A 19,590-nucleotide genomic window follows, 5' to 3' on the forward strand; every position below is an offset into this window, starting at 1 on the left:
CCCCTACCCCTTGCCCCACTATAGAATATTCTATTGCTTAGAAAGTTGAATATCAAGGATGAGAAATTCAGCACACTTCAAATTTCTAATCAAGTACTTTCCAAGATTAAGAAAAGTACCTGATCTCTGGTTTAGTCTTTGAAATGCCAACAAAATTTACTTTTTCCCTTATTCATTCATAATTTATTCATTCTCCAAACATTTATTGACAATCTACTATATGCCTTACGTTATATACCTGCAACATATTTCTAGGCCAGTTACTTCACAGTTTCTTTAGAATTTATGGCAGGGTTGGCCAGATGGTTCTTGAAAAGGAGAGTCTTCCAGAGTAAAACAACTTGTTCAGTGCTTCCCAACTAGCACCTAAGAGCCCTGATAGCTTTTCTCCTAACCTCTTATGGTAAAACATCAGTCTATTTTATTTACTTTACATATTTAATCCCAATTTAAAATGTTGAATGCAACCATGAGACTTAACATAAGTATATTTGAAAATAACTTTTGCATAATAAGGACTTCCTCATATTTATGTGATACATAGAGGCTACTTACATTTTAAATTTAAATTTTCCATGCTACAGATATGCAGAAAGCTGACTGTTACCTAATTTATAGTGGTTTTGAAAATAAATGTGAAGTTCTAAGAAGCAAAGTAAATAAATATTATCATACTAGTATCTCCAGAGACAGTGTGTCTGCTCTTCTCTTGTTGAGGGCAGCATATGTACAATAAGAAGACAAGTTCTAAATATTTATTACCAGACTTTCTTTAGATGGCCGTGTCCTTCTATTCCAGTAGAAAGCATTATGGAAGTATAGAGCTGGAGCCCGATTCAATTACTTGCATGGCTCTTCCAGGAAATGGTTAACACTGTAGACCATGGACTTAGAAAATCCAGAAGACTGACGATACACACAGATGGAGGAGACATGAGTCTCTCTCTTCATCACGTAGGTCATAATTCAAGGTTGTGGAGTTGCTACATTTTAAGAGTAAAATGTTTTGAGGCTTTTAAGAGAATTTCAAATGAATTAACTTTATTTTGGGAACTATGATTTGGGTATGATTAAAATATTACAATCGGATATTGTTTCATAAACATAATTATAGGCCACCTTTTCAAAAGATCTCAATAACTCAGTTTTTTTATGAGTATGGTCAGTTGCCTGCCTAAAGTGATTCCATCTTCCAAAGCATGTTACTTTGCACAAATGACAACTGGCATGTGGATATTGATGCAGAGAAAGAAGGAACTGCTAAGGTTGTGGAAGTTGGGACTTGGCAGGCTTCAAACACGGAGGGCAAAAGCGCCAGAAACATGGGCAAATAGCTTAAAATTGTCCCTTCTTATGTTTGTGCATTGTTTCTATATGGAAAATTACATTTCTCTGAGAGTATATGTGTAAATATGCATCTGCTAGTGTTTTGGCAACTCTAAGTTACCTAAATTAGTTTTGATCAACACTGTCGGATTTTTAAACCCACCAACGTAATAAAAGCAAGTTTAAAAAAACACAAACAAATTCTACAGTACATTGTGTGCTGTGCTGTTCCAAGCCTCAGTTTCAAGACAAAAGGAAAGCGAGACTTTGTCATTCTCTAGCTGTTAATAATCAAGAGAAGATCTGCCAGACAAGCTCTTCGAGGGCTCTGTCTGTCTGGACCAGGTATATACTGAAATACACAAAGGGCTTTGCAGGGGGAGAAAAATGAGTGTTCATGGACAATGATGCAGCTTTCTTAATTAAGATTTTCATTACTGATACATACATTAAGTTCTGCAACTGCAAGAGCCAAAGCACTGTCATGTGCAGGTAGATGTCCCTGATTCCATCTTCAGGCAGTAAAGCTAAAACATATTAAGTGTGCACCCAGCAAATGTTGTGGGAGCCAGGAGAGTTCCAGAAATATTTCTGTTGAATGCAGAGAGGCCCCATTAAAAGCAAATTTGTAATGCATCTAATAGGCGGGAGAAAAGCCCATACCAATAGAGTGTGTGCGCATGTGTCCCTGTACGGGCTTGCTTTCAGCGTCCAGCCACAGCAAAAGGTAGCTGCAGCTGACCTAGAAATAATCGCTACAATCACGTCAATAGCTCAGGCCTGAAAAGGACCTTTGATCTTTAGGTTTTCTATTGCCTATTGTTGAGAAAGGAAATAAAAGACTGATTTGGGGTAGCTTTTGGAAGATGGTATAGACTCCAGTCCACAGCTGGCCCTGACTCTGTCCCTCCGGGTCACTCTGTCTGTTTTCCCTGGATCCACCAGTCAGTGTGGTCTGCCAAGGGTGTGCTGGTCCCAGGAAATAATCTGACTGTGGTGTGGAGAAATCTTTCTTCTTAGATCAAGTTATTTTTTACTAAGAGATGAGAGGAAACTAAACCCTGCACAACCCTAGAAATGGATGAATATTTAGAGTACATGTTTTTGATTACATCTTTACCAAAGTCTAACTTGTTTTAGAGTTGCTGGCACTGTTAATGTGCACCCAGCTCTCCCTTGTTTTTCTGGCTTCTAATTACATCCCTCCTTGTTTCAACTCTATGTCCCCTTGGGGAGCTACCCGTAAAAGTCCCATCTACTCTTTAAAAATGGCCTCTATCTCTTGGTCATTACTAAAGAGGAAATGATTATGAGACACTGGACTGCATGAACGATCATTGTATCACAACGGTCAAAAATTGTACATTCTTATTAGGTAAAAGCATTTATTTGGAATTTAAATATAGTCCCTCATTTTCTTTCTTTTTTTCATGGTTCTCATTGCCTCTTTGTTCAGGTCTTTATTCAAAATTAGCTGTCCAAAATGATTTGGCATTTATGGAATAAACAAATTTAAGTTTATGCAGCAGCCTTCTTTTCTTTTGAGGTGGGTTTCTTTTCTGGGGGCTTCTTTTCAGCTGCTGGTTTCTTGGTCCCTGCAACCTTTTTTCCCACCACAGGCTTTTTCAGCTTCTTATCGCCAATAGCCTTCTTTTCTTTGTTTCCCACCACAGGCTTCTTGCCCTGAACCCCCTTCTGATGTGATTTGGCTTCTAGTGCTGCCGCTGCCTTATCCATGCGGATGTAGTGGTTCTAGGCCTGTCAAAGAATGGTGCTGGAGCGCATGGTCTTTGCATATGGGTTAAGCTTCAACATGATTCTCAGGTTTTTCAGTGGATTCTTCTTCAGGACTCTGCGATTAATCTTCTTGCGTGGTGCTCGGAGTGCTCTTTGGGTTTCTGGGCTTTTCAAGATTCTGCTAAGGTCTGTATTGAGCATCTTGTGCATGGGGAGGTTGTAGTTACTCTTGAGGGAGGCTGCTTTACGCCAAGTGCCACACAGTTCATCTAACTTTCGGAAAGCACTTTCAGTCCAAATGCAGAAACGTCCCACATGACCACCAGGAGCAAGTTTCAAAATGTTCAGCTCGCTTACATTAAACAGAGTAATTCCAGGGATGTTTCTGAAGGCCTTGATGATACCATTGTCCTCATTATAGATGATGCAAGGTTCCCTGTGCTGGATACGGTGACGGTTTCTCATTTTGCCTTTGCCAGCTCTCATTCGCTGAGAGGCGTAGACCTTTTTCATATTATTCCAGGCCTTAAGTTTCTTCAGAAGCAAAACAGGCTCCTTGGTCTTCTTGTAGCCTTCAACTTTATCTTCCGCCACCAAAGGAAGTTCAGGAACTTCCTCTATATGACCTTTAGACATGACCAGCACTGGTAAGGCTGAGGCAGCCAGTGCAGAGCAGATGGTGTATCGCTTCTGCGTTGTATTTACTCTGATGTGCCAACGTTGCCAGGCCTTGGTTGGTTCAAACATGCAGCCCCCACGACACATATTTCCAAAAGCACCCTGACCAGAACGGTGAGGCCTGCCACCTCGAACCCTGGGAATTCGAGCCACAGTTCTGCCGGTACCCCAAGACTCAGCACTGGTTTGATGACCTGTTAATTCATTGACAGCATAGGGCGGTCTGTCGTTTTTGCGCAAGATGCTGTGAACAAAGTTAACAATATTGGGTCGAACGGTAGCCTTGAACACAGCAGGCAAAGTGACATTTTTGCCAGAGGACTCCCCCTTTTCGGAGTACACTGACATCAGTGGACGAGCACATGCCGTGGCGGGGAGAGAAGGCCACGCTCCTCTCAACCCGGCAGCTCCCACAGGAAAAGCCTCATTTTCTAAAAAAGAATAAAGCAGAATCCGACACCAAAATCACTCAAATGGTAGTCTTCAAAGTGTTTTCAGTATAGTTCTTTGTTGTTTGGGGAAAAGGAGGAAATTCCCAATAATTGTGACCAGTAAGATTTCTCTTGGATTCCTGCTCCAAGATTCAGATCTCTGAAGTAGTTTTCTGAATGTTAGTGTACATTTCTGAAATTTGTCTCTTATTAGAGAGATGGAGTGGAGTGGTGAACACACAGCCTACTGTGAGGTGGCTGACCTCTGTACAGATTCTAGATAGGAGATGTTCATGACTGGTGATAATAAGATGACCAAGAAATTGACCCTTCGTATTATATATATTAATAAGTAAATAGAGATAGATAGATTGTTATAGACACCTTGTCAACAGACACTTCATATATTTTGGGAACACTAAACAGTATTAAGATTCTTTCTAATCTTCACTGAAAAGTGCTATTATTAAAACTGGTAGACTGATAGTCATACAGGCTCAAACACATTCTAGGGGAAAAAAAAAAAATCTACATTTTCTTACCCTCCTCCCCAACATTTTATGATTTTTGAGGTCCTCTTTTGGATCTTCATTTTTTTTTCCCCACTGTGTTTATCACTGCTTTCATAGAATTTTTTAAATTTTTAAAAATTAAAAGTTATATATATATATATAATTAAGTCACTTTGCTATACAAAAGAAATTAACACAACACTGTAAATCAATTAGGCTTCAATAAAATAAAAGAAAACGTGGTAGAGGAGTATGCAGAATCTCTTGGTGAAGAACCAATGTAGTAGACTACTCAAGTTTAATGATGATGGAAAACGGAGGGGGAAAAACTCCCAGAAAATGACTCTAATCAGAGACTTCCTACTACTTCTCTTATGCATCCTTGACTAACTTGTAAGGACCAGAATGAAGGACATTGCTAGAGGACTTAGGTGTAATTTTTACTCAGTTTCTATGATGAGACACTTGCTTCTTGCATTCAAAATATAGGATGAACTTTAAATTAGAGGTGATAATTATTTTCCATGTACCAAAAGTCTAGAAATTTCCAGGCGGGAACTATAAATGGAATCAGTTTTAGCTTACTAAAAGTGTGAGAGGTTAAGGTGGCCATTCTAAATAAATATCTGGAAATGATTCTCTGGAATAAGGTAGGTATTTCTGATTTATCTTCAATAACTTCACATTAGAAGAAATGAGAAATAACAGAGACTACAGAAAGAGTGTAGAAAAAATCGAATGAAAGGAAAAAAAAACACCTTAATTTTATCACTACAAAGACCTCTTCTACAAGAGAGTAGAAAGACTCTTTGACTAAGTAGGTGGTATATGTACCATTTTGTTGTACTCAGTGGCTCAGGCATGTCAGACAGACTCTGCGACCCTTTGGAGAGTGGACTGCTAGGCTCCTCTGTCCATGGGATTTTTCAGGCAAGAATACTGGAGTGGGTTGCTATTTCCTCCTCCAGGGGATCTTCCCGGGGATCAAACCCATGTCTCATGCACTGCAGGCAGATTCTTTTCCACTGAGCCATTGGGAAAGCCCATTTGTACCAAACATATATATAATGTATATCCCATATATACACCATTGCCCAGCTTTCAATCGGCAATGATGTTTGGGGAAGAAAAGGGTGAGAAAGAACGGAGGGAAGAGTCATGCTAATAAACAACACAACACTAATCATCATTATTGGGTCCTGTTTGGCCTCTGAGTATAGGCCATATTATAGAGGTAGGGGTATAATATGTGACGTTCTCTAAGGACATCAATAAGAAAGTTAAACATTCGGCACTCTGAGCCTACAGTATGGCAATTCCAGCCTTTAACTGCTCCAGGGGCCTCACTGAAACCTAGCCGGTAGTCACGTGCTCCCACTTCTTGGGCAGTTTCACTGCTCAGGTAGAGGAGTTATTTACTAGGCCTGGTTCCTACCACTTGCCTCAGCTTGTAATTGGCCTAAAGGAGCTTCTGTACAATTTTGAACTAGATGGTTTCTTTTCTGCTTCCCTTCTGGACACTGCCTAAGGATTTTAAGGAACTGCATATGATTTCTGGACATGGTTTTTCTTTAAAGATGTAGAAAAAATGCCCCAGAGCACATGGCATCCCTTATCATCTGCAAATGAACTTTTTGTGCTGAAGGAATGCTCTAATTACCCCTTAGAACAGCGCTGCACAACTCCTGCCCCTCAGAGAGACTTGGGGTACACATGCCGGGAGCCAGATGCTCACTATCCCAAAACACAGGGAAGATGCTCTGTCAGTCTGCACTGTGAAGGGTAGGGGCGGATGCTGTCAGTGTGGCGTTTCTGCCTCTTAGCGTCTTTCACTTTCCCTGAAGTTGCTGAAAAATATTCCATTTCATTAAGTATGTAGCAATACACATGGGAGTCAGAGAGAGGGGAAGGTGGAGGACACTGATGACATGGCCTCTAGCACTTTATTTATGAGAACATCCAGAAATCTCTATCTACATCTGGTAGAAGAATAGTGTCAATTCTGCCCTGGAGACACAGATCAGGCAATGTTGCCAGTGTGTATTTTTCCCTTCCCAATAATTTACTGATTCTGGAGTCTGATGGCAGAGCTCAGATGATCACTTTCACATTCATATGAGTGAACAATTAGCCTGTCCCTTTGGGGGATGGCGATGTCAAATAAACACAAATGTATGAAACCAGGTGAAGTACTGACGGTCCCTCACCCAGAAACTCTGCTGGTCTCCCGAGTGGTGCTTCTCTCCCCACAACGTTCCCTGGGAGGGCGGTGAGGGTGGGGGCTGCCAGCAGAGCACAGCAGACAGTGCTAGAGGTGACCTCACAGGACAAGAGTGAGCACTTGCCTTTGCAGCAAAGGGCGAGACTAAACAACAAAACGCTTGTGAGGCTGCTCATTTGCCCTTTGCATGTTTTTACTGTATTATTCACCTTTTCATTGTTGATTATATCTACTTTTAAAATATTAAGGATATGTCACAGTATTTCCCTAGTTTTTTTTTTTAATACTGTTTACCATAGTGATTTCTATTTTCATGTAATAAAATTTAATATTCTTTAAGTTTTCAGATGGACTGTATGCTTGGAAAAAGGATCTTGTACCCCAATAAAAAAATATTCACTTACATGGGAAAAAGTACAATTGACAATTACAGAATTAGTGAAGATGCAGAGAAATGAGCAACCTCTTTCTTTGCTGGTAGGGGTATACATGGCTTTCCCTAGTGGCTTAAAAGTAAAGAATCTGCTTTGCAATGCAGGAGACCTGGGTTCGATCCCTGCATCTGGAAGACGGCATGACAACCCACTCCAGTACTCTTGCCTGGAGAATCCCATGGACAGAGGAGCCTAGCAGGTTACAATCCACAGGGTTGCACAGAGTTGGACTTAACTGAAGCGAGAAAGCAGTGGTAGCAGCAGGGGATATACATTGATACAATTTTGCTGGAGGACACTTTGCTGCTAAGTCACTTCAGTCGTGTCCGACTCTGTGTGACCCCATAGACGGCAGCCCACCAGGCTCCCCCATCCCTGGGATTCTCCAGGCAAGAACACCGGAGTGGGTTGCCATTTCCTTCTCCAATGTGTGAAAGTGAAAGTGAAGTCGCTCAGTCATGTCTGACTCGTAGCGACCCCATAGACTGCAGCCTACCAGGCTCCTCCGTCCATGGGATTTTCTAGGCAAGAGTACTGGAGTGGCTTGCCACTTTAGCAGCAGATAAATTTTACTTTGGCAGTCCCACTACTAGAAATTTACCCTAAGGAAATAATCAGGCAAGTGAATTAAAAAAAATGCATATATGTATAGAGATGGTTACTGTAGCATTGTTTAGTTAGAAAAAAATTCTAAATATCCTAAATGTCCATCAGTAAGTGACTTATTCAATAAATTACCCTCTGCTGGAGTACAATGTGGCTGTCAAAAAGATAATATAGATCTATATTTATTATCATGAAAAATGCCTGTTACAAAGAGTAAAAAAGCAGATTGCAAAACAGCCAGCAGATTTTACTTTTATTTTGAAAAGAGAAAGACAAAGAAAAACAGACATAAATAGATATGTTTGGAAATATATTCCCCAAAGTGTTAACTCTCTGGGTGGTGAGATTTTGAATGGATTTTTTTCTTTTACATCATTACTATAACAAATGCAAACCAAACTAAATGTATACTTTAGAATTAAAAAAACAGAATTTGAACTTTAGGGAAAAAAACTTAGATAAATCCTGTAACAACTACTTAAAAATTCAAATATGAGTTTCATCAGTTCAGTTCAGTTCAGTCCAGTCGCTCAGTCGTGTCCGACTCTCCGCGACCCCATGAATCACAGCACGCCAGGCCTCCCCGTCCATCACCAACTCCTGGAGTTTACTCGAACTCATGTCCATCGAGTTGGTGATGCCATCCAGCCATCTTATTCTCTGTCGTCCCCATCTCCTCCCGCCCCCAATCCCTCCCAGCATCAGAGTCTTTTCCAGTGAGTCAACTCGTCACATGAGGTGGCCAAAGTATTGGAGTTTCAGTTTTAGCATCAGTCCTTCCAATGAACACCCAGGATTCATCTCCTCTAGAATGGACTGGTTGGATCTCCTTGCAGTCCAAGGGACTCTCAAGAGTCTTCTCCAGCTCCACAGTTCAAAAGCATCACTTCTTCGGTGATCAGCTTTATTAGCGATTAGTAACTCTCTGAATAGGGTGACATTATTGCCTGACCATTCTCTTGATGGATGGCATCACTGCCTTCCTCAAGTTTCCTCCAAGTTTGACAATTCAGGTGACACATTACATCTTAAAAGACTTTAAAGTATAAAAGCTCACATACTGGAAACAACCCAAATATCTATACCTAGGGCATTGTTAGGAAAATTTGGGGAGTTTTATATGATAGAAAACTATTCAGACATTATGGTGGCAGTATGCAATTATACTGAGAAGGGCTTACATAATATTTAGTAAAAAATAGAATACAACCTTATACATACAGTATATGCTCAATCATGTTAAATTCAGAGAAAAGACTAGAAGGTGATCTAAAAAATTGTTAATAATCACTTTTTCTGTTTAGTGGGATTGTGAATATTTTCTTCATACTTTCTTAATATTTTACAATAAGTGTGAATTATAGAATCATGAAAGAAGTAACTATTAAAAAAATACAGCTGTGTTGCTCAACAGCTGGCAAATTTTATCCCAGATGTATCTACAGTTGAGTTTTGAGTCAAATGGTCTTAATGTCATTTCCTAAAGGAAATCTAATAGAATGGAATGTGTTCAAATAAAGGAAAGCAGTCATTGCCACCACCTCTTTGCAAGCCACCACTTTATAACAGAATAAATTGGAATGGGGAATCCTAGTGCTATTGGCAATTAAGAATTTACACATTCTTCAAGTCTTTTTTATATCTTGTTTTATGCTGCTAGAAGCTGAAGTTTAGTTAATCTTTAGTACTCTGAAATGTCTCTAGGTCTGGAAGCTATTTTGGAGCCTGATGGCATAGGACATCATTAGGAATGGAGGCTCATCCATTGATTTTAAGTGGGAGTTTCCTGGAGTAACAAGGGTGAGCTGCTATACCAGGTCTTCTATAGATCATTAGCTTTCTTTCCATTATTTCCTTCTTCTCTCTTAACTACCCACTCTTCCTCTCTCCATCCCTTTAAAAAAAAACAACAACATAAAAAACAGTCTATGTACAGTTAGATGGAAGCTCTTAAAATTCAGAGAAAATTCACCCAGGACCAATACCACACTTCAAGTACATGACCTAATTGTTCCTAATTGATCATATGTTAGCAAAATGATGATGGAAGAAATCAGAATTGTCACTTACACATGTATGTTGTATATTAGAGGCTTGTCAATAAGGCAGAGAATAGATATTTAGTGAGAAAGCAATAAAATAACTAGGTAATGCAGAATGGGAGGAAGGAGAAGGCAGAAGAAAGCAATGATGTGGGTTTCTGTGTCTTTTGGCAAAGGTTATCTAATCATCTGTTCTTGGCCTTTTGGACTAGATGTCAGCCTTTAAACTAAACTAGACTGCTTTTTCTGTACCAAACACAGTGCTTGGTGCAGTGTAGATGCTCACCAGAGGCTTAGAGAATTGAACAGAGCCCTTTTACTGCCTTTTCATTCTGGCCTCAGATTGAATCAAAAAGAAACTAAAACCCCTAATATCTTTTCACACTTATTATGTGAAACCCCATACTAATTTGAACTAAAAGGCACATCTTCTCTAAGTTCCCACCTTCATCACTGAACTTCTAGAGAAAGTCACACAAGACAGAATAGGTACTACAAAAACCTACCAGACTCACCTAGTCCTTCTGCATTGCCAAGAAGAATCCCACGGTGTTCTTGTGGTCAACCTGCCATCCTATTTGTCCTAAGAACTATTTTAAACTTCTACTTTCCTCAAATCTCCTCCTCACTTATTCTTGGCAGCACCTTGCTCCCTAGGAGTGACCATTTGGGACAGCTCTCAACCTCTCAGTACCAAGCCTACACACAGCTTGCCTTTATCTCCACCCTTCCTTCTTTCTTGTATCTATGGAGGAGATGCTCCTCCTTCCATCCTTCCACTTGTGCTCAGGACCCCATGTCTCTGTCCACATCAGGAACCATCCCTTCAACAGTCATCCTGTCCTCTTATCGCTCCTCTACACTGAATCTTTCCTCTCCACTGTATTTTTCCAAGCATATAAAAATGCTAATATCTCCATCCCCCCCAGAAACTTCTTTTGACCTCACCCTACCTCCCCACATTCCTAAGATATTATACTAGCTCATTTTATTTTCCTTTAAGGTAAAATTTCCAAGACTTACCCACATTTGCTCTGTTTCTTCACTTCTTATGCTTTCCTCATCTTTTAACAAATAAGTTACTGCTTCTACCTCTTCAACAAGTCACCTTTTGCTAAAGTCAACAACAACCTCCAGACTAATATATTTAGAGATATATTTTTCAATCCTTAACTTACTTGACTTCTCAGGGGTCACTATTGACCACTCTCTTTGAAATGCTTTCTTTTCTTGGCTTCTGTGTCAATGTTTTCTGATGTTCCTACTACCCCTTAGCTATTCCTTCTGAGGATATTCAGAGCTTCATTTTTCCCTTCCAGGTGATTAAATATTGAGTTCTTCAAGTCCCAGTTTGGGCCTTCTTCTCCACCTAACCTCGTCCCTAGGCAATTATCTTCCATGCCAACAGCTTCATTTGTCTTTACTTTTCTTCTGAATTCCAGTTGTATATGTTCAACTGTCTACCCAATATGATTACTTCTCTCTATTGAAAGCATTTGACACTAGACATCTCAAAAACAGATCTTAACCCCAGTTCTCTTCTCTCATAGAACCCTGAGTGGCACCATCCTTCATATTTTTAAGAAACATAAAACCAGCTGTCACTTCTTTCTCCTTCATCTCCCACATCCAATCCATATATTTGTTTCAAAATTGTATATTTTGTTTCTGAATTATCTCTCAGTTACATTCATTTTGCTTCCATTCCCATTGTCTCTACACAAGTCTATTTTTTTTATCTGTTCTACTACCATAGTCTCCTTACTTTTGCTCCTTCTAAACCATTTACCGCAATGAAACTAGATTAATTTTTTAATTTCAGGATTATGGTAGTTTATCATGCAATTGTAAGAGATAATACAGAAAGGTCTGGTATGCCCTCTACCCCTCTCTCATAATGGCCCTATATAATATCTTGTTTAACTATAGTACAATATCACAATCAGGAAACTGACACTGGTATAATCCATCCACCTTATTCAGATTTCACTCATTTTACATACACTCATATAAGTGTGTGTGCGTCGCTCTATGCTATCGCACCTTATGTAAAGATTTGCGTGATTACCACCACAGTCAAAATACAGAACGGTTACATCCTATTTCAGGCTACAATTTTGTAGCCACAGTCAGCCCCATCTTCCCTCCCTCCCTAATCACTGTTAATCTGCTCTCTATCTTTATAATTTTGTCATTATAAGAATGCTATATAAAAGAAATTTGCTTTTTCACTCAGTGTAACTTCTCTGTTATTAATCCAAGTTATACATATCAAGAGTTCACTATTTCCAAGTGTTGAGCAGTTCCATGGTTTGGTCATACTATAGTTTAACCATTTACTGATTGAAGGACATCAGGGTTGTTTCCAATTTGGGGCTATTGTGAATAAAGCTGCCATAAACTTTCTGTGTGGATATGTTTCCATCTGTTTGGGATAAATGTACAAGAGGAGCAAGTTCTTTTTAGAATACAAAATTGATCATGCCACTTTCATTCTTAAATGTGCTTTTCCATTGCCCTGAGGTAGGTCCTTAACATGTCGTCAGAGATCCTGACATCCAACAGGCCCTGAATTATCTCCTCAACCTCAGAGGTCAGCTCAGAGTCACTTCCTCAGGGAAACGTCTCCTGTACTTCCAGACTCACTTAGATTGCCCTCCTATATTGTTTGTAGAGGACCTGGCACTTTTATTTCACAGCAGTAAGCACAGTTGCAATTATAAGTTCTTTTGTGTGACCATTTGATTAATGTCTCTCTCCCATCCCCCAGACTGTAAACTCTAGCAGGGCAGAGGCTTTGTGTGTTTTGCTCTTAGGTTTTCAGCACTTAGTAGACATTCACTTTGTGTTTAATGAAATTCTGTCAAAGATTTTAAGACAGATAGTCTTGGATTCAAGTTCTGTCTCTTACTTCCTAGGTATTCTTGGAAAAAATTATTCAAATATGCTAAATATCCATTTCATTTTTATAACATTATATACTTAATAAGAGTAGTTTAGAAGGTTAAATCATATAACCATTAAAAATATTTTGTCTAGTACCCAAAGCAAGGCAAGCACTCAACAAATTTTATCACTAGTTTCACAAAAGATAAGAGTTTTTGTTTTTCAACTTGGGTGTAGTTCATTGTCTTCATTTCTTGCTTGTTCCTGGGATTCAGATTCTGGTAATTTTAAGACTCTGAAAAGGAACCCTCAGTTTAGAACTCCAATAATTCTATGACAGCTGGTTTCAGCCTCAGGTATGTCCCCTTAGGCATTTGAGAGCCTTATTTGACCTCTTGGCTCTGGCTCCCATTTTCATTTTACTCAGTACTTCCTCCTCTTGTTTCCCAGCGTGTGGATCTTAGGGTTTGCGGGAAAGCCTCTTCCCCCTCCCAGTTTACATAGAGAAGTTTTCTAAACATATCTTGCCTCATTCTTTATGCTAATACTTTTCCATGGAGGAGAGTCATCCTGTTGGTAAGGCAGCCCTTGGTCTCTGTTTCTCAGTTGGCTGAGACTTATCTATTGAAGTTTCTGAGTCTTTCTCCTTTCTAGACTGCTTAGACTAGCAGGAGTCAGTGACCTGGAAAAGCATTATTCTTATGAAGATCCAGATTTTCCGTTGGGAGGAAGAGAGTCAGTGAGCCCCTTCTGCCTCTCATACTAAGTTCTGTCCTTCCACCTAGACTTTAGCAAACATTTTGGCTCCCTCAGTTCAGTTCAGTTCAGTTCAGTCGCTCAGTCGTGTCCGACTCTCCGCGACCCCATGAATCACAGCACGCCAGGCCTCCCTGTCCATCACCAACTCCGGAGTTCACTCAAACTCATGTCCACAGAGTCGGTGATGCCATCCAGCCATCTCATTCTCCGTCGTCCCCTTCTCCTCCCGCCCCCAACCTTTCCCAGCATCAGAGTCTTTTCCAGTGAGTCAACTCGTCGCATGAGGTGGCCAAAGCTATCAGTTTTTTATTTTTCAATGGGTTTAAAATTTGAGTGGGGAAATACTGCTTTTCATTGTAACCCTTCAAAGAATCCTACACTTAAGTTTATGCTTTTGCTTGGGATATCATTTCTTTACTTTTTCTTTCTTTCTTTTTTTACATTCAAGCCATTTTTCAAGACTAGATAAATGGGAAGCTTGGGGTGCTGCAGTCTATGGGGTCACAAAGAGTTGGACACCACTTAGCAATTGAACAACAACAAAAATCGCATTTTACATGATGGTTTCCAGCCCATAAGTTTTCTTTCATGAATGAAATCGTATAGTACTTATTGGAGTATATCATTCCTTTTGGAATTGTTATTATCTTCTGTGCATATGGAACACTCAATAGTATGGCTTCTTTTCATAACTCAATTTTAAGTTTCTTAAAAACACACAAGGGCAATGTGCTCGTTTATGTTTTAACTCTCCACTAAATATGATTCTGAATCCTAGCTTGTGCTATGTTTTCATTTTAACAATATACTCCCCCATTTCCTTTATGAAAAGCTTATGGAAAGCATTGTCTAATAGGTAGAAAGGCTAAAAGGAATGGAAGCAGAGAGAGGTAATGCTCCTGGCTGTGGTAGACTGGTCTGCAGTGTGTTTTGATTCTCTGAATCAAAGAAAAAAATACCCACTACTACTACAGGGAAAAAAAAAAGGAGGAGGAAGGGTCCTGAAAGTGATATCTGAGCAATGAAAGACAGTGAATATTTTAAAGATCACTGAATTTAATTTATTCAACCTAAATGCATAAAAGTACAGGTGGGGACATTATTTATGCAGGTATATGCAAATCACTTTATAAAATAGGCAAAGCCCTTCTGCTTTTTATAAGTTGCCAAGGTGGTTCCTGATATTTTAAAAGCTATGCACCTTTCATGTAATTTCCTAAGACTTGGAATCCCTCTATCAGAATCTCATAGTCATTGTCAGAGCAAGTTTATTTTTCTTTCTCTCCTCTGGGACATTTACAAGGCTCTCATAACCATCATAAAAAGAGTGGTTTCCACAGAGATGTGACTGGAAAAAATCACTTGGAAATCGCTGAGGAGCAAGTCACAATGTTCAAAGCAGAGAACATAGGCTTTGAAAACATGAACCCATCTGACCTCTTGAATTTAGAACAGTGAATTCCTGAGCTCTGAAACATGGGGCCCGGCTGTGCATGCCATATTGGTGCTATAAGACTGGCAGTAGGTTGGCTGTGGCATGGTCTATTTCAAACTCCTTCACAGTGCCCAGTGTTGCATGTTCCCAGATGACATTTGGTTGGCAGAAGCTGGGCCTCCAAAGCTGGCAGTCTGGAATGCAGCCCACTGTGTTTTGACAAACACATAATTGACCATCTGATCACCAGCCTACGTTCTGCACTCAGGTCACTGAGGGGACCTGGGCTTTCAATAGGTCCCTACTTCTTATCTTGTTCATCTCTGCAAACATTTCTCCAGAAAGTAATACAGAGAAGACTTACACACACCCACACATATCTTCCCGTTTGCTAAAGAGAACATGGTACATGCAACAGAAGCTGTTGAAAACTTCCTTTAAATTGTCCTGGCAGCCCAAAGTGAACAAGAGAAAAGCACACTTAACGGTGAACTCTAATTCAGAAAGAAGGAACAAATATACTGCATTGTTTCAACACTCAGCTGTGCATAAGTTGCAATTCAGTTCAATGGCTTGGAACTTCTTCTCAGAAAAGGGCAGCAACGGGAAAATGATAGGAATTGGGGCTTTGATTGACTTTAAGAGGATATTATTAAGAACTGGTTTCATTCCCAGGTGAAAGAAGGGAAAAGCCAGACTGGCAATGTCCCCGCCTTCTTGGCATGCCAAGGCCAGTATGAGAGAAGGAGAAACATATTTCTGGAGACCAGTAGGCCCAACTCAAGTTGAGGTCTCCAGTGAAGGGATTGTAAAGGACCATTTCACCTGAAATTTGGCCCCACACAACATGTAAGCCTTCATCCAAGAAGGCAAGGATCGTGCACGGGGCCAAGCCAGGCTGGCGCTAGGCAAACATCAGTGTCTATGTCAGCTGCCCAGTTGCCTCTCCTCTCCTTTCCCAGCCCCACTCACAGTTGAAGCCCTTAGTTTTCATCTTTGACCTGCTCTCCCTCTTCTCAGTCAGTCACCAGCCTGCTCTTTTTCTAAAACATAAATCTACTTAAAATTCTTCAAAGCTTCACCAAGCCTGTTACTTCAAGTCCAAACTCCTTGCTCAGCATACAAAGCCTTCCATGATCTACCTCCTGCTTACCTGCCAGCCTCAACTCCTTTGAAAGGATCTCCTTTGGTCACGAAACTCTAGCCAAGAACTCAGAACCTGACTGCTGTGTGTTACCTCCTATGCGCTGGCTTTTTTTCTGATTATGATCTTTGTTTGTTTCCCCTCCCCCATATTCACCTGGTAAACTACAGTTCACTCTTCAAACTTTTAGGTTCAGCTTGGGCACCTCCCATGTGCAGGTAGGCGCTCCTGCTTCTTTTTTGTTCCCTTGCTACATCTTGTATACCTCCATCCCAGTGGCCATCACATGGCATGGCCTTTATTTATGCATATCTCCCTATCAGGCTGAGATTTTTAACAATGGGGAGCATTTCCTGTTTATTTAGCAGTTTTAAGAACCGAGAATAGTGACTGGTTTTCCATAAATGTTTGTTGACTGAAAACTGAATAAAGAGCTGTATGTGATAATCCATCAAAACCTAAGCTAAGCAGTAGCATTAGCTTCTACAAGCAGGATAGGAGCCTTCAAGCAATCCAATGAAGGCAGAAGACCCCAGTAGTAAGGCACTTTGGATGGTTACTACTGGGTGAAAGGAAGAGTGAGGGATTGAGGGTGTGATGGAGGATTGTCTTAACAGAGAAGGTAGGCAGTGAATTTTCAGGCTTTTCAACATTTAGTTTTCAATATGGAAAGGTACTTTCTGAGAATGCATCTGAGTTTGAACCGTGGACAGTTCTACATTAGAAGAACCTGGTTCTCAAATAGGGTGAGTCTGTGCTATATCAAGGCAGCATGGCAGGTCATGGAGGGCTCCTCTCTGCTCTGCTAAGGACAAATGGGAACGCTTTCGGGGGACCGTCTGGAAGCTATTCAGCTCCTATTGAAATCTATGTCAAATCCAGACTGGGACTTTGGACTAAAGGCAGTGCCAAGGAGAAAAAATCTGAACAGGCAGAATGTTGCACCTGCCTGGAGGAGGCCATTCAGTGGCACTAGGAGCTAGAAGCGCTAAGGGATAATGTTTTCACCTGTCCCCAGGGAACTTTTCTTCTCCTTCTGATGAGCCCCTGGGGCACCACCTCTGGAGCCATCAGCTGTGTCTGTGGGCACTTGAAGTCAGCAGAACTGTCACAGGCCCTGTCACCCTTGAAATAAAAGCAGTCTCAGGATTTGAAACAATCTAAGCAAGCATGAAGCCTGGCTTGAGAGGTGGGCAAAGGTTAGTGGGTACATGGATGGGCTCTCGATCCATTCCAGGTCATTTGCTCAGCCTCATCTCTGGTTAAAACTTGGATCTCCTTAGAAGCTGCCAGATTGATGGTTGATGTAGTATAGAATCAGTTTCACATTTTCCTATGAGCCAGGCACAGCCTTTCAATTATGTTTTTTATCTCAAAGGTCTCCCCTCGATTTCTAATCTGTGACCCAGGTCTCCAGGCCCCTGCACTGCTTGTGTCTGAAGCTTGCCCTCCAGCGCTGACGTCATAATAGCTGAGCCGGGCGGGCAGGAGTGCACGGTGCTGACTCATCCCTGGTGATGTGAGGATTAATGCCTTGTCTAACACACAGCTATTATGTGAACTGTTTTTACACAATAGAACTGTAACAAAAATGATTTGCCAGTCAGAGGACTAGAAATACACAGTGCTAGGTAACTGGAGTAGGGACAGAGAGACGTAAAGTGGTAACCGCAAGCATGAATGCCGACACCCTCCAAAGCACTGACAGAGCCACTCTATCAACACCGAGAATGAGGAATAAGAAGACTTGTCAGGGGCAGAGAGGACCCACCCCTGCTGTATAAATGCATTACACACAGCACCAGTCTTTGGGGAGTTTAATCAATCTCCTTTCTCTGTCAAATAACTGTCACTTTAGACTTTAAGCCTTAGCGTCCTTTGGAGGATATTGCTCCCCTAAATATATTTGCAACTTGCTTCTAGGAATGTGAGTGGAAGCCACACACAAGCAAAAGAGCTATGGGAACACCCTTTCTGTGCAAATGATTGCAACACAAGAAATACCTCGGAGTGCGAAGGCGTCAGTGAAGTAAGATAGAATGTTGTGAATAGGGGACAGTGTTCACCAGAGAGTGGGAAGCAGCTGGGAGGACGCTGATAATATTTATCACGTGAGGTGACTGCCACTACCTGTAGCATCACTTGGGGAGTGTCTCACGCAGTGACTTTGATCATCTGGGTTCATGGCCCCAGAATCTCTTTCAAGCAGCTCGAGGTAAAATTTATCCAAACCAACTCAGTGCAGCCTAATTTGGGCTTTAAATAATAAATATTCTCTCTTTTCATCTGAAATCAAGTTATTATTTTTCCCCAAATGACTTTCCATCTTTTCTAAAAAGAGAACGGTACCTTCTATAAACCTCCTAGCATATGTAATCCTGGATTTCTCTCTTTTTTCCCTGGACTTTACAATTTCACAGGATTTCAGCCTAAATGACTGAAGTTTTATACTTCAGTCTTATATTTCCTGTAAAAGGATATTAGAAATTTTGTACAAAAACTGAAACCTCTGATCTAGAAGTTGAAGTGAAAAGCTACTGAACCTAGAGATGGGTGTATAACTGAAGAATAAATAATCGCCCATTGACTGACAGCAGAGCAAAAGCCCAACTGTTGCTGGTATCTGACTGAAGAATGTAAGCTGTAGTCTAGAAGAGCAGTGACTTTTGCAAACAGCAGCTGTGGCCAAGTCAAAGGCAGTCTTTATATAATACAAGTCCAGTGGCTTGAGCTGCTGGTCTTTTCATCCCCCTCATGATGGCAACTGCTACTATCACCAAAAGCATCGACTCCAAACACGAAAGAAGCTAGCACACAGTTAAGACGCACTGGAAACCACAACAAAGTCAGCTGGAAAACACGCAATAAAGACTCAAATTTCCCAAATCTGGCACTTTTTTTTTTTGAAAAGTATAGAAACCATTTTTACTTACACAAAGAGAAGGGGCAGGCCACAGGCTGATGGTCAAGGAACTGAAAATCAAAGACAAAACAAGGAATTAAAAATAAACCCAATGATATTGTGGACAGAAGGAAAGCAAATTAAGTTTAGACAGGACTTGTTGCTCCTAAAGCATGAGCAGTAAGAGCCCATTTTGTCACCTGGAGCCCAAGATTCAGCCTCACAGAAGGTCCAAAGATGTGGCCTCTTGCTGTCTGATCAATGTAGAAGGGGCAGTAACCTCTTTGTCAGCTTTATTCTGATTGGAATCATATGAACATTTTCTAGAGTTGTGCTGTTCAATATAGTAAACACTAGCCATATCTACCTATTTAAATGTAAAAAAAAATTTAATAAAAAATTAAATGTTTGGTTCCTTGGTCTACTAGTCACGTCCCCAGTGCTCCACAGCCACCTGTGACTGGTGGCTGCTTTACA

General features: G+C 40.7%; 1 protein-coding gene and 1 pseudogene across 25 annotated transcripts in view; both read right to left on the reverse strand.

The window, feature by feature from the left end:
- Window positions 1-19,590, reverse strand: part of ZBTB20 (zinc finger and BTB domain containing 20) — an 891,891-nt gene that overhangs the window by 182,253 nt on the left and 690,048 nt on the right. For 20 of the 25 annotated variants that reach the window (XM_055429282.2, XM_055429604.2, XM_088837148.1 and 17 more), the window contains one exon: window positions 19,145-19,184. The exons of 3 other annotated variants lie outside the window; for them this stretch is intronic. The gene's annotated coding sequence lies outside the window, so the exon portion shown is untranslated. 2 more of the 25 variants (XM_055431133.2, XM_055430737.2) reach the window with 1 other exon arrangement.
- LOC129551490 (large ribosomal subunit protein uL4 pseudogene) lies at window positions 22-12,121 on the reverse strand (annotated as a pseudogene).

Source organism: Moschus berezovskii, chromosome 1 (assembly GCF_049115385.1).
Source record: "Moschus berezovskii isolate FMDL1 chromosome 1, NW_MosBer_1.0, whole genome shotgun sequence".
Lineage (NCBI taxonomy): Eukaryota > Metazoa > Chordata > Mammalia > Artiodactyla > Moschidae > Moschus > Moschus berezovskii.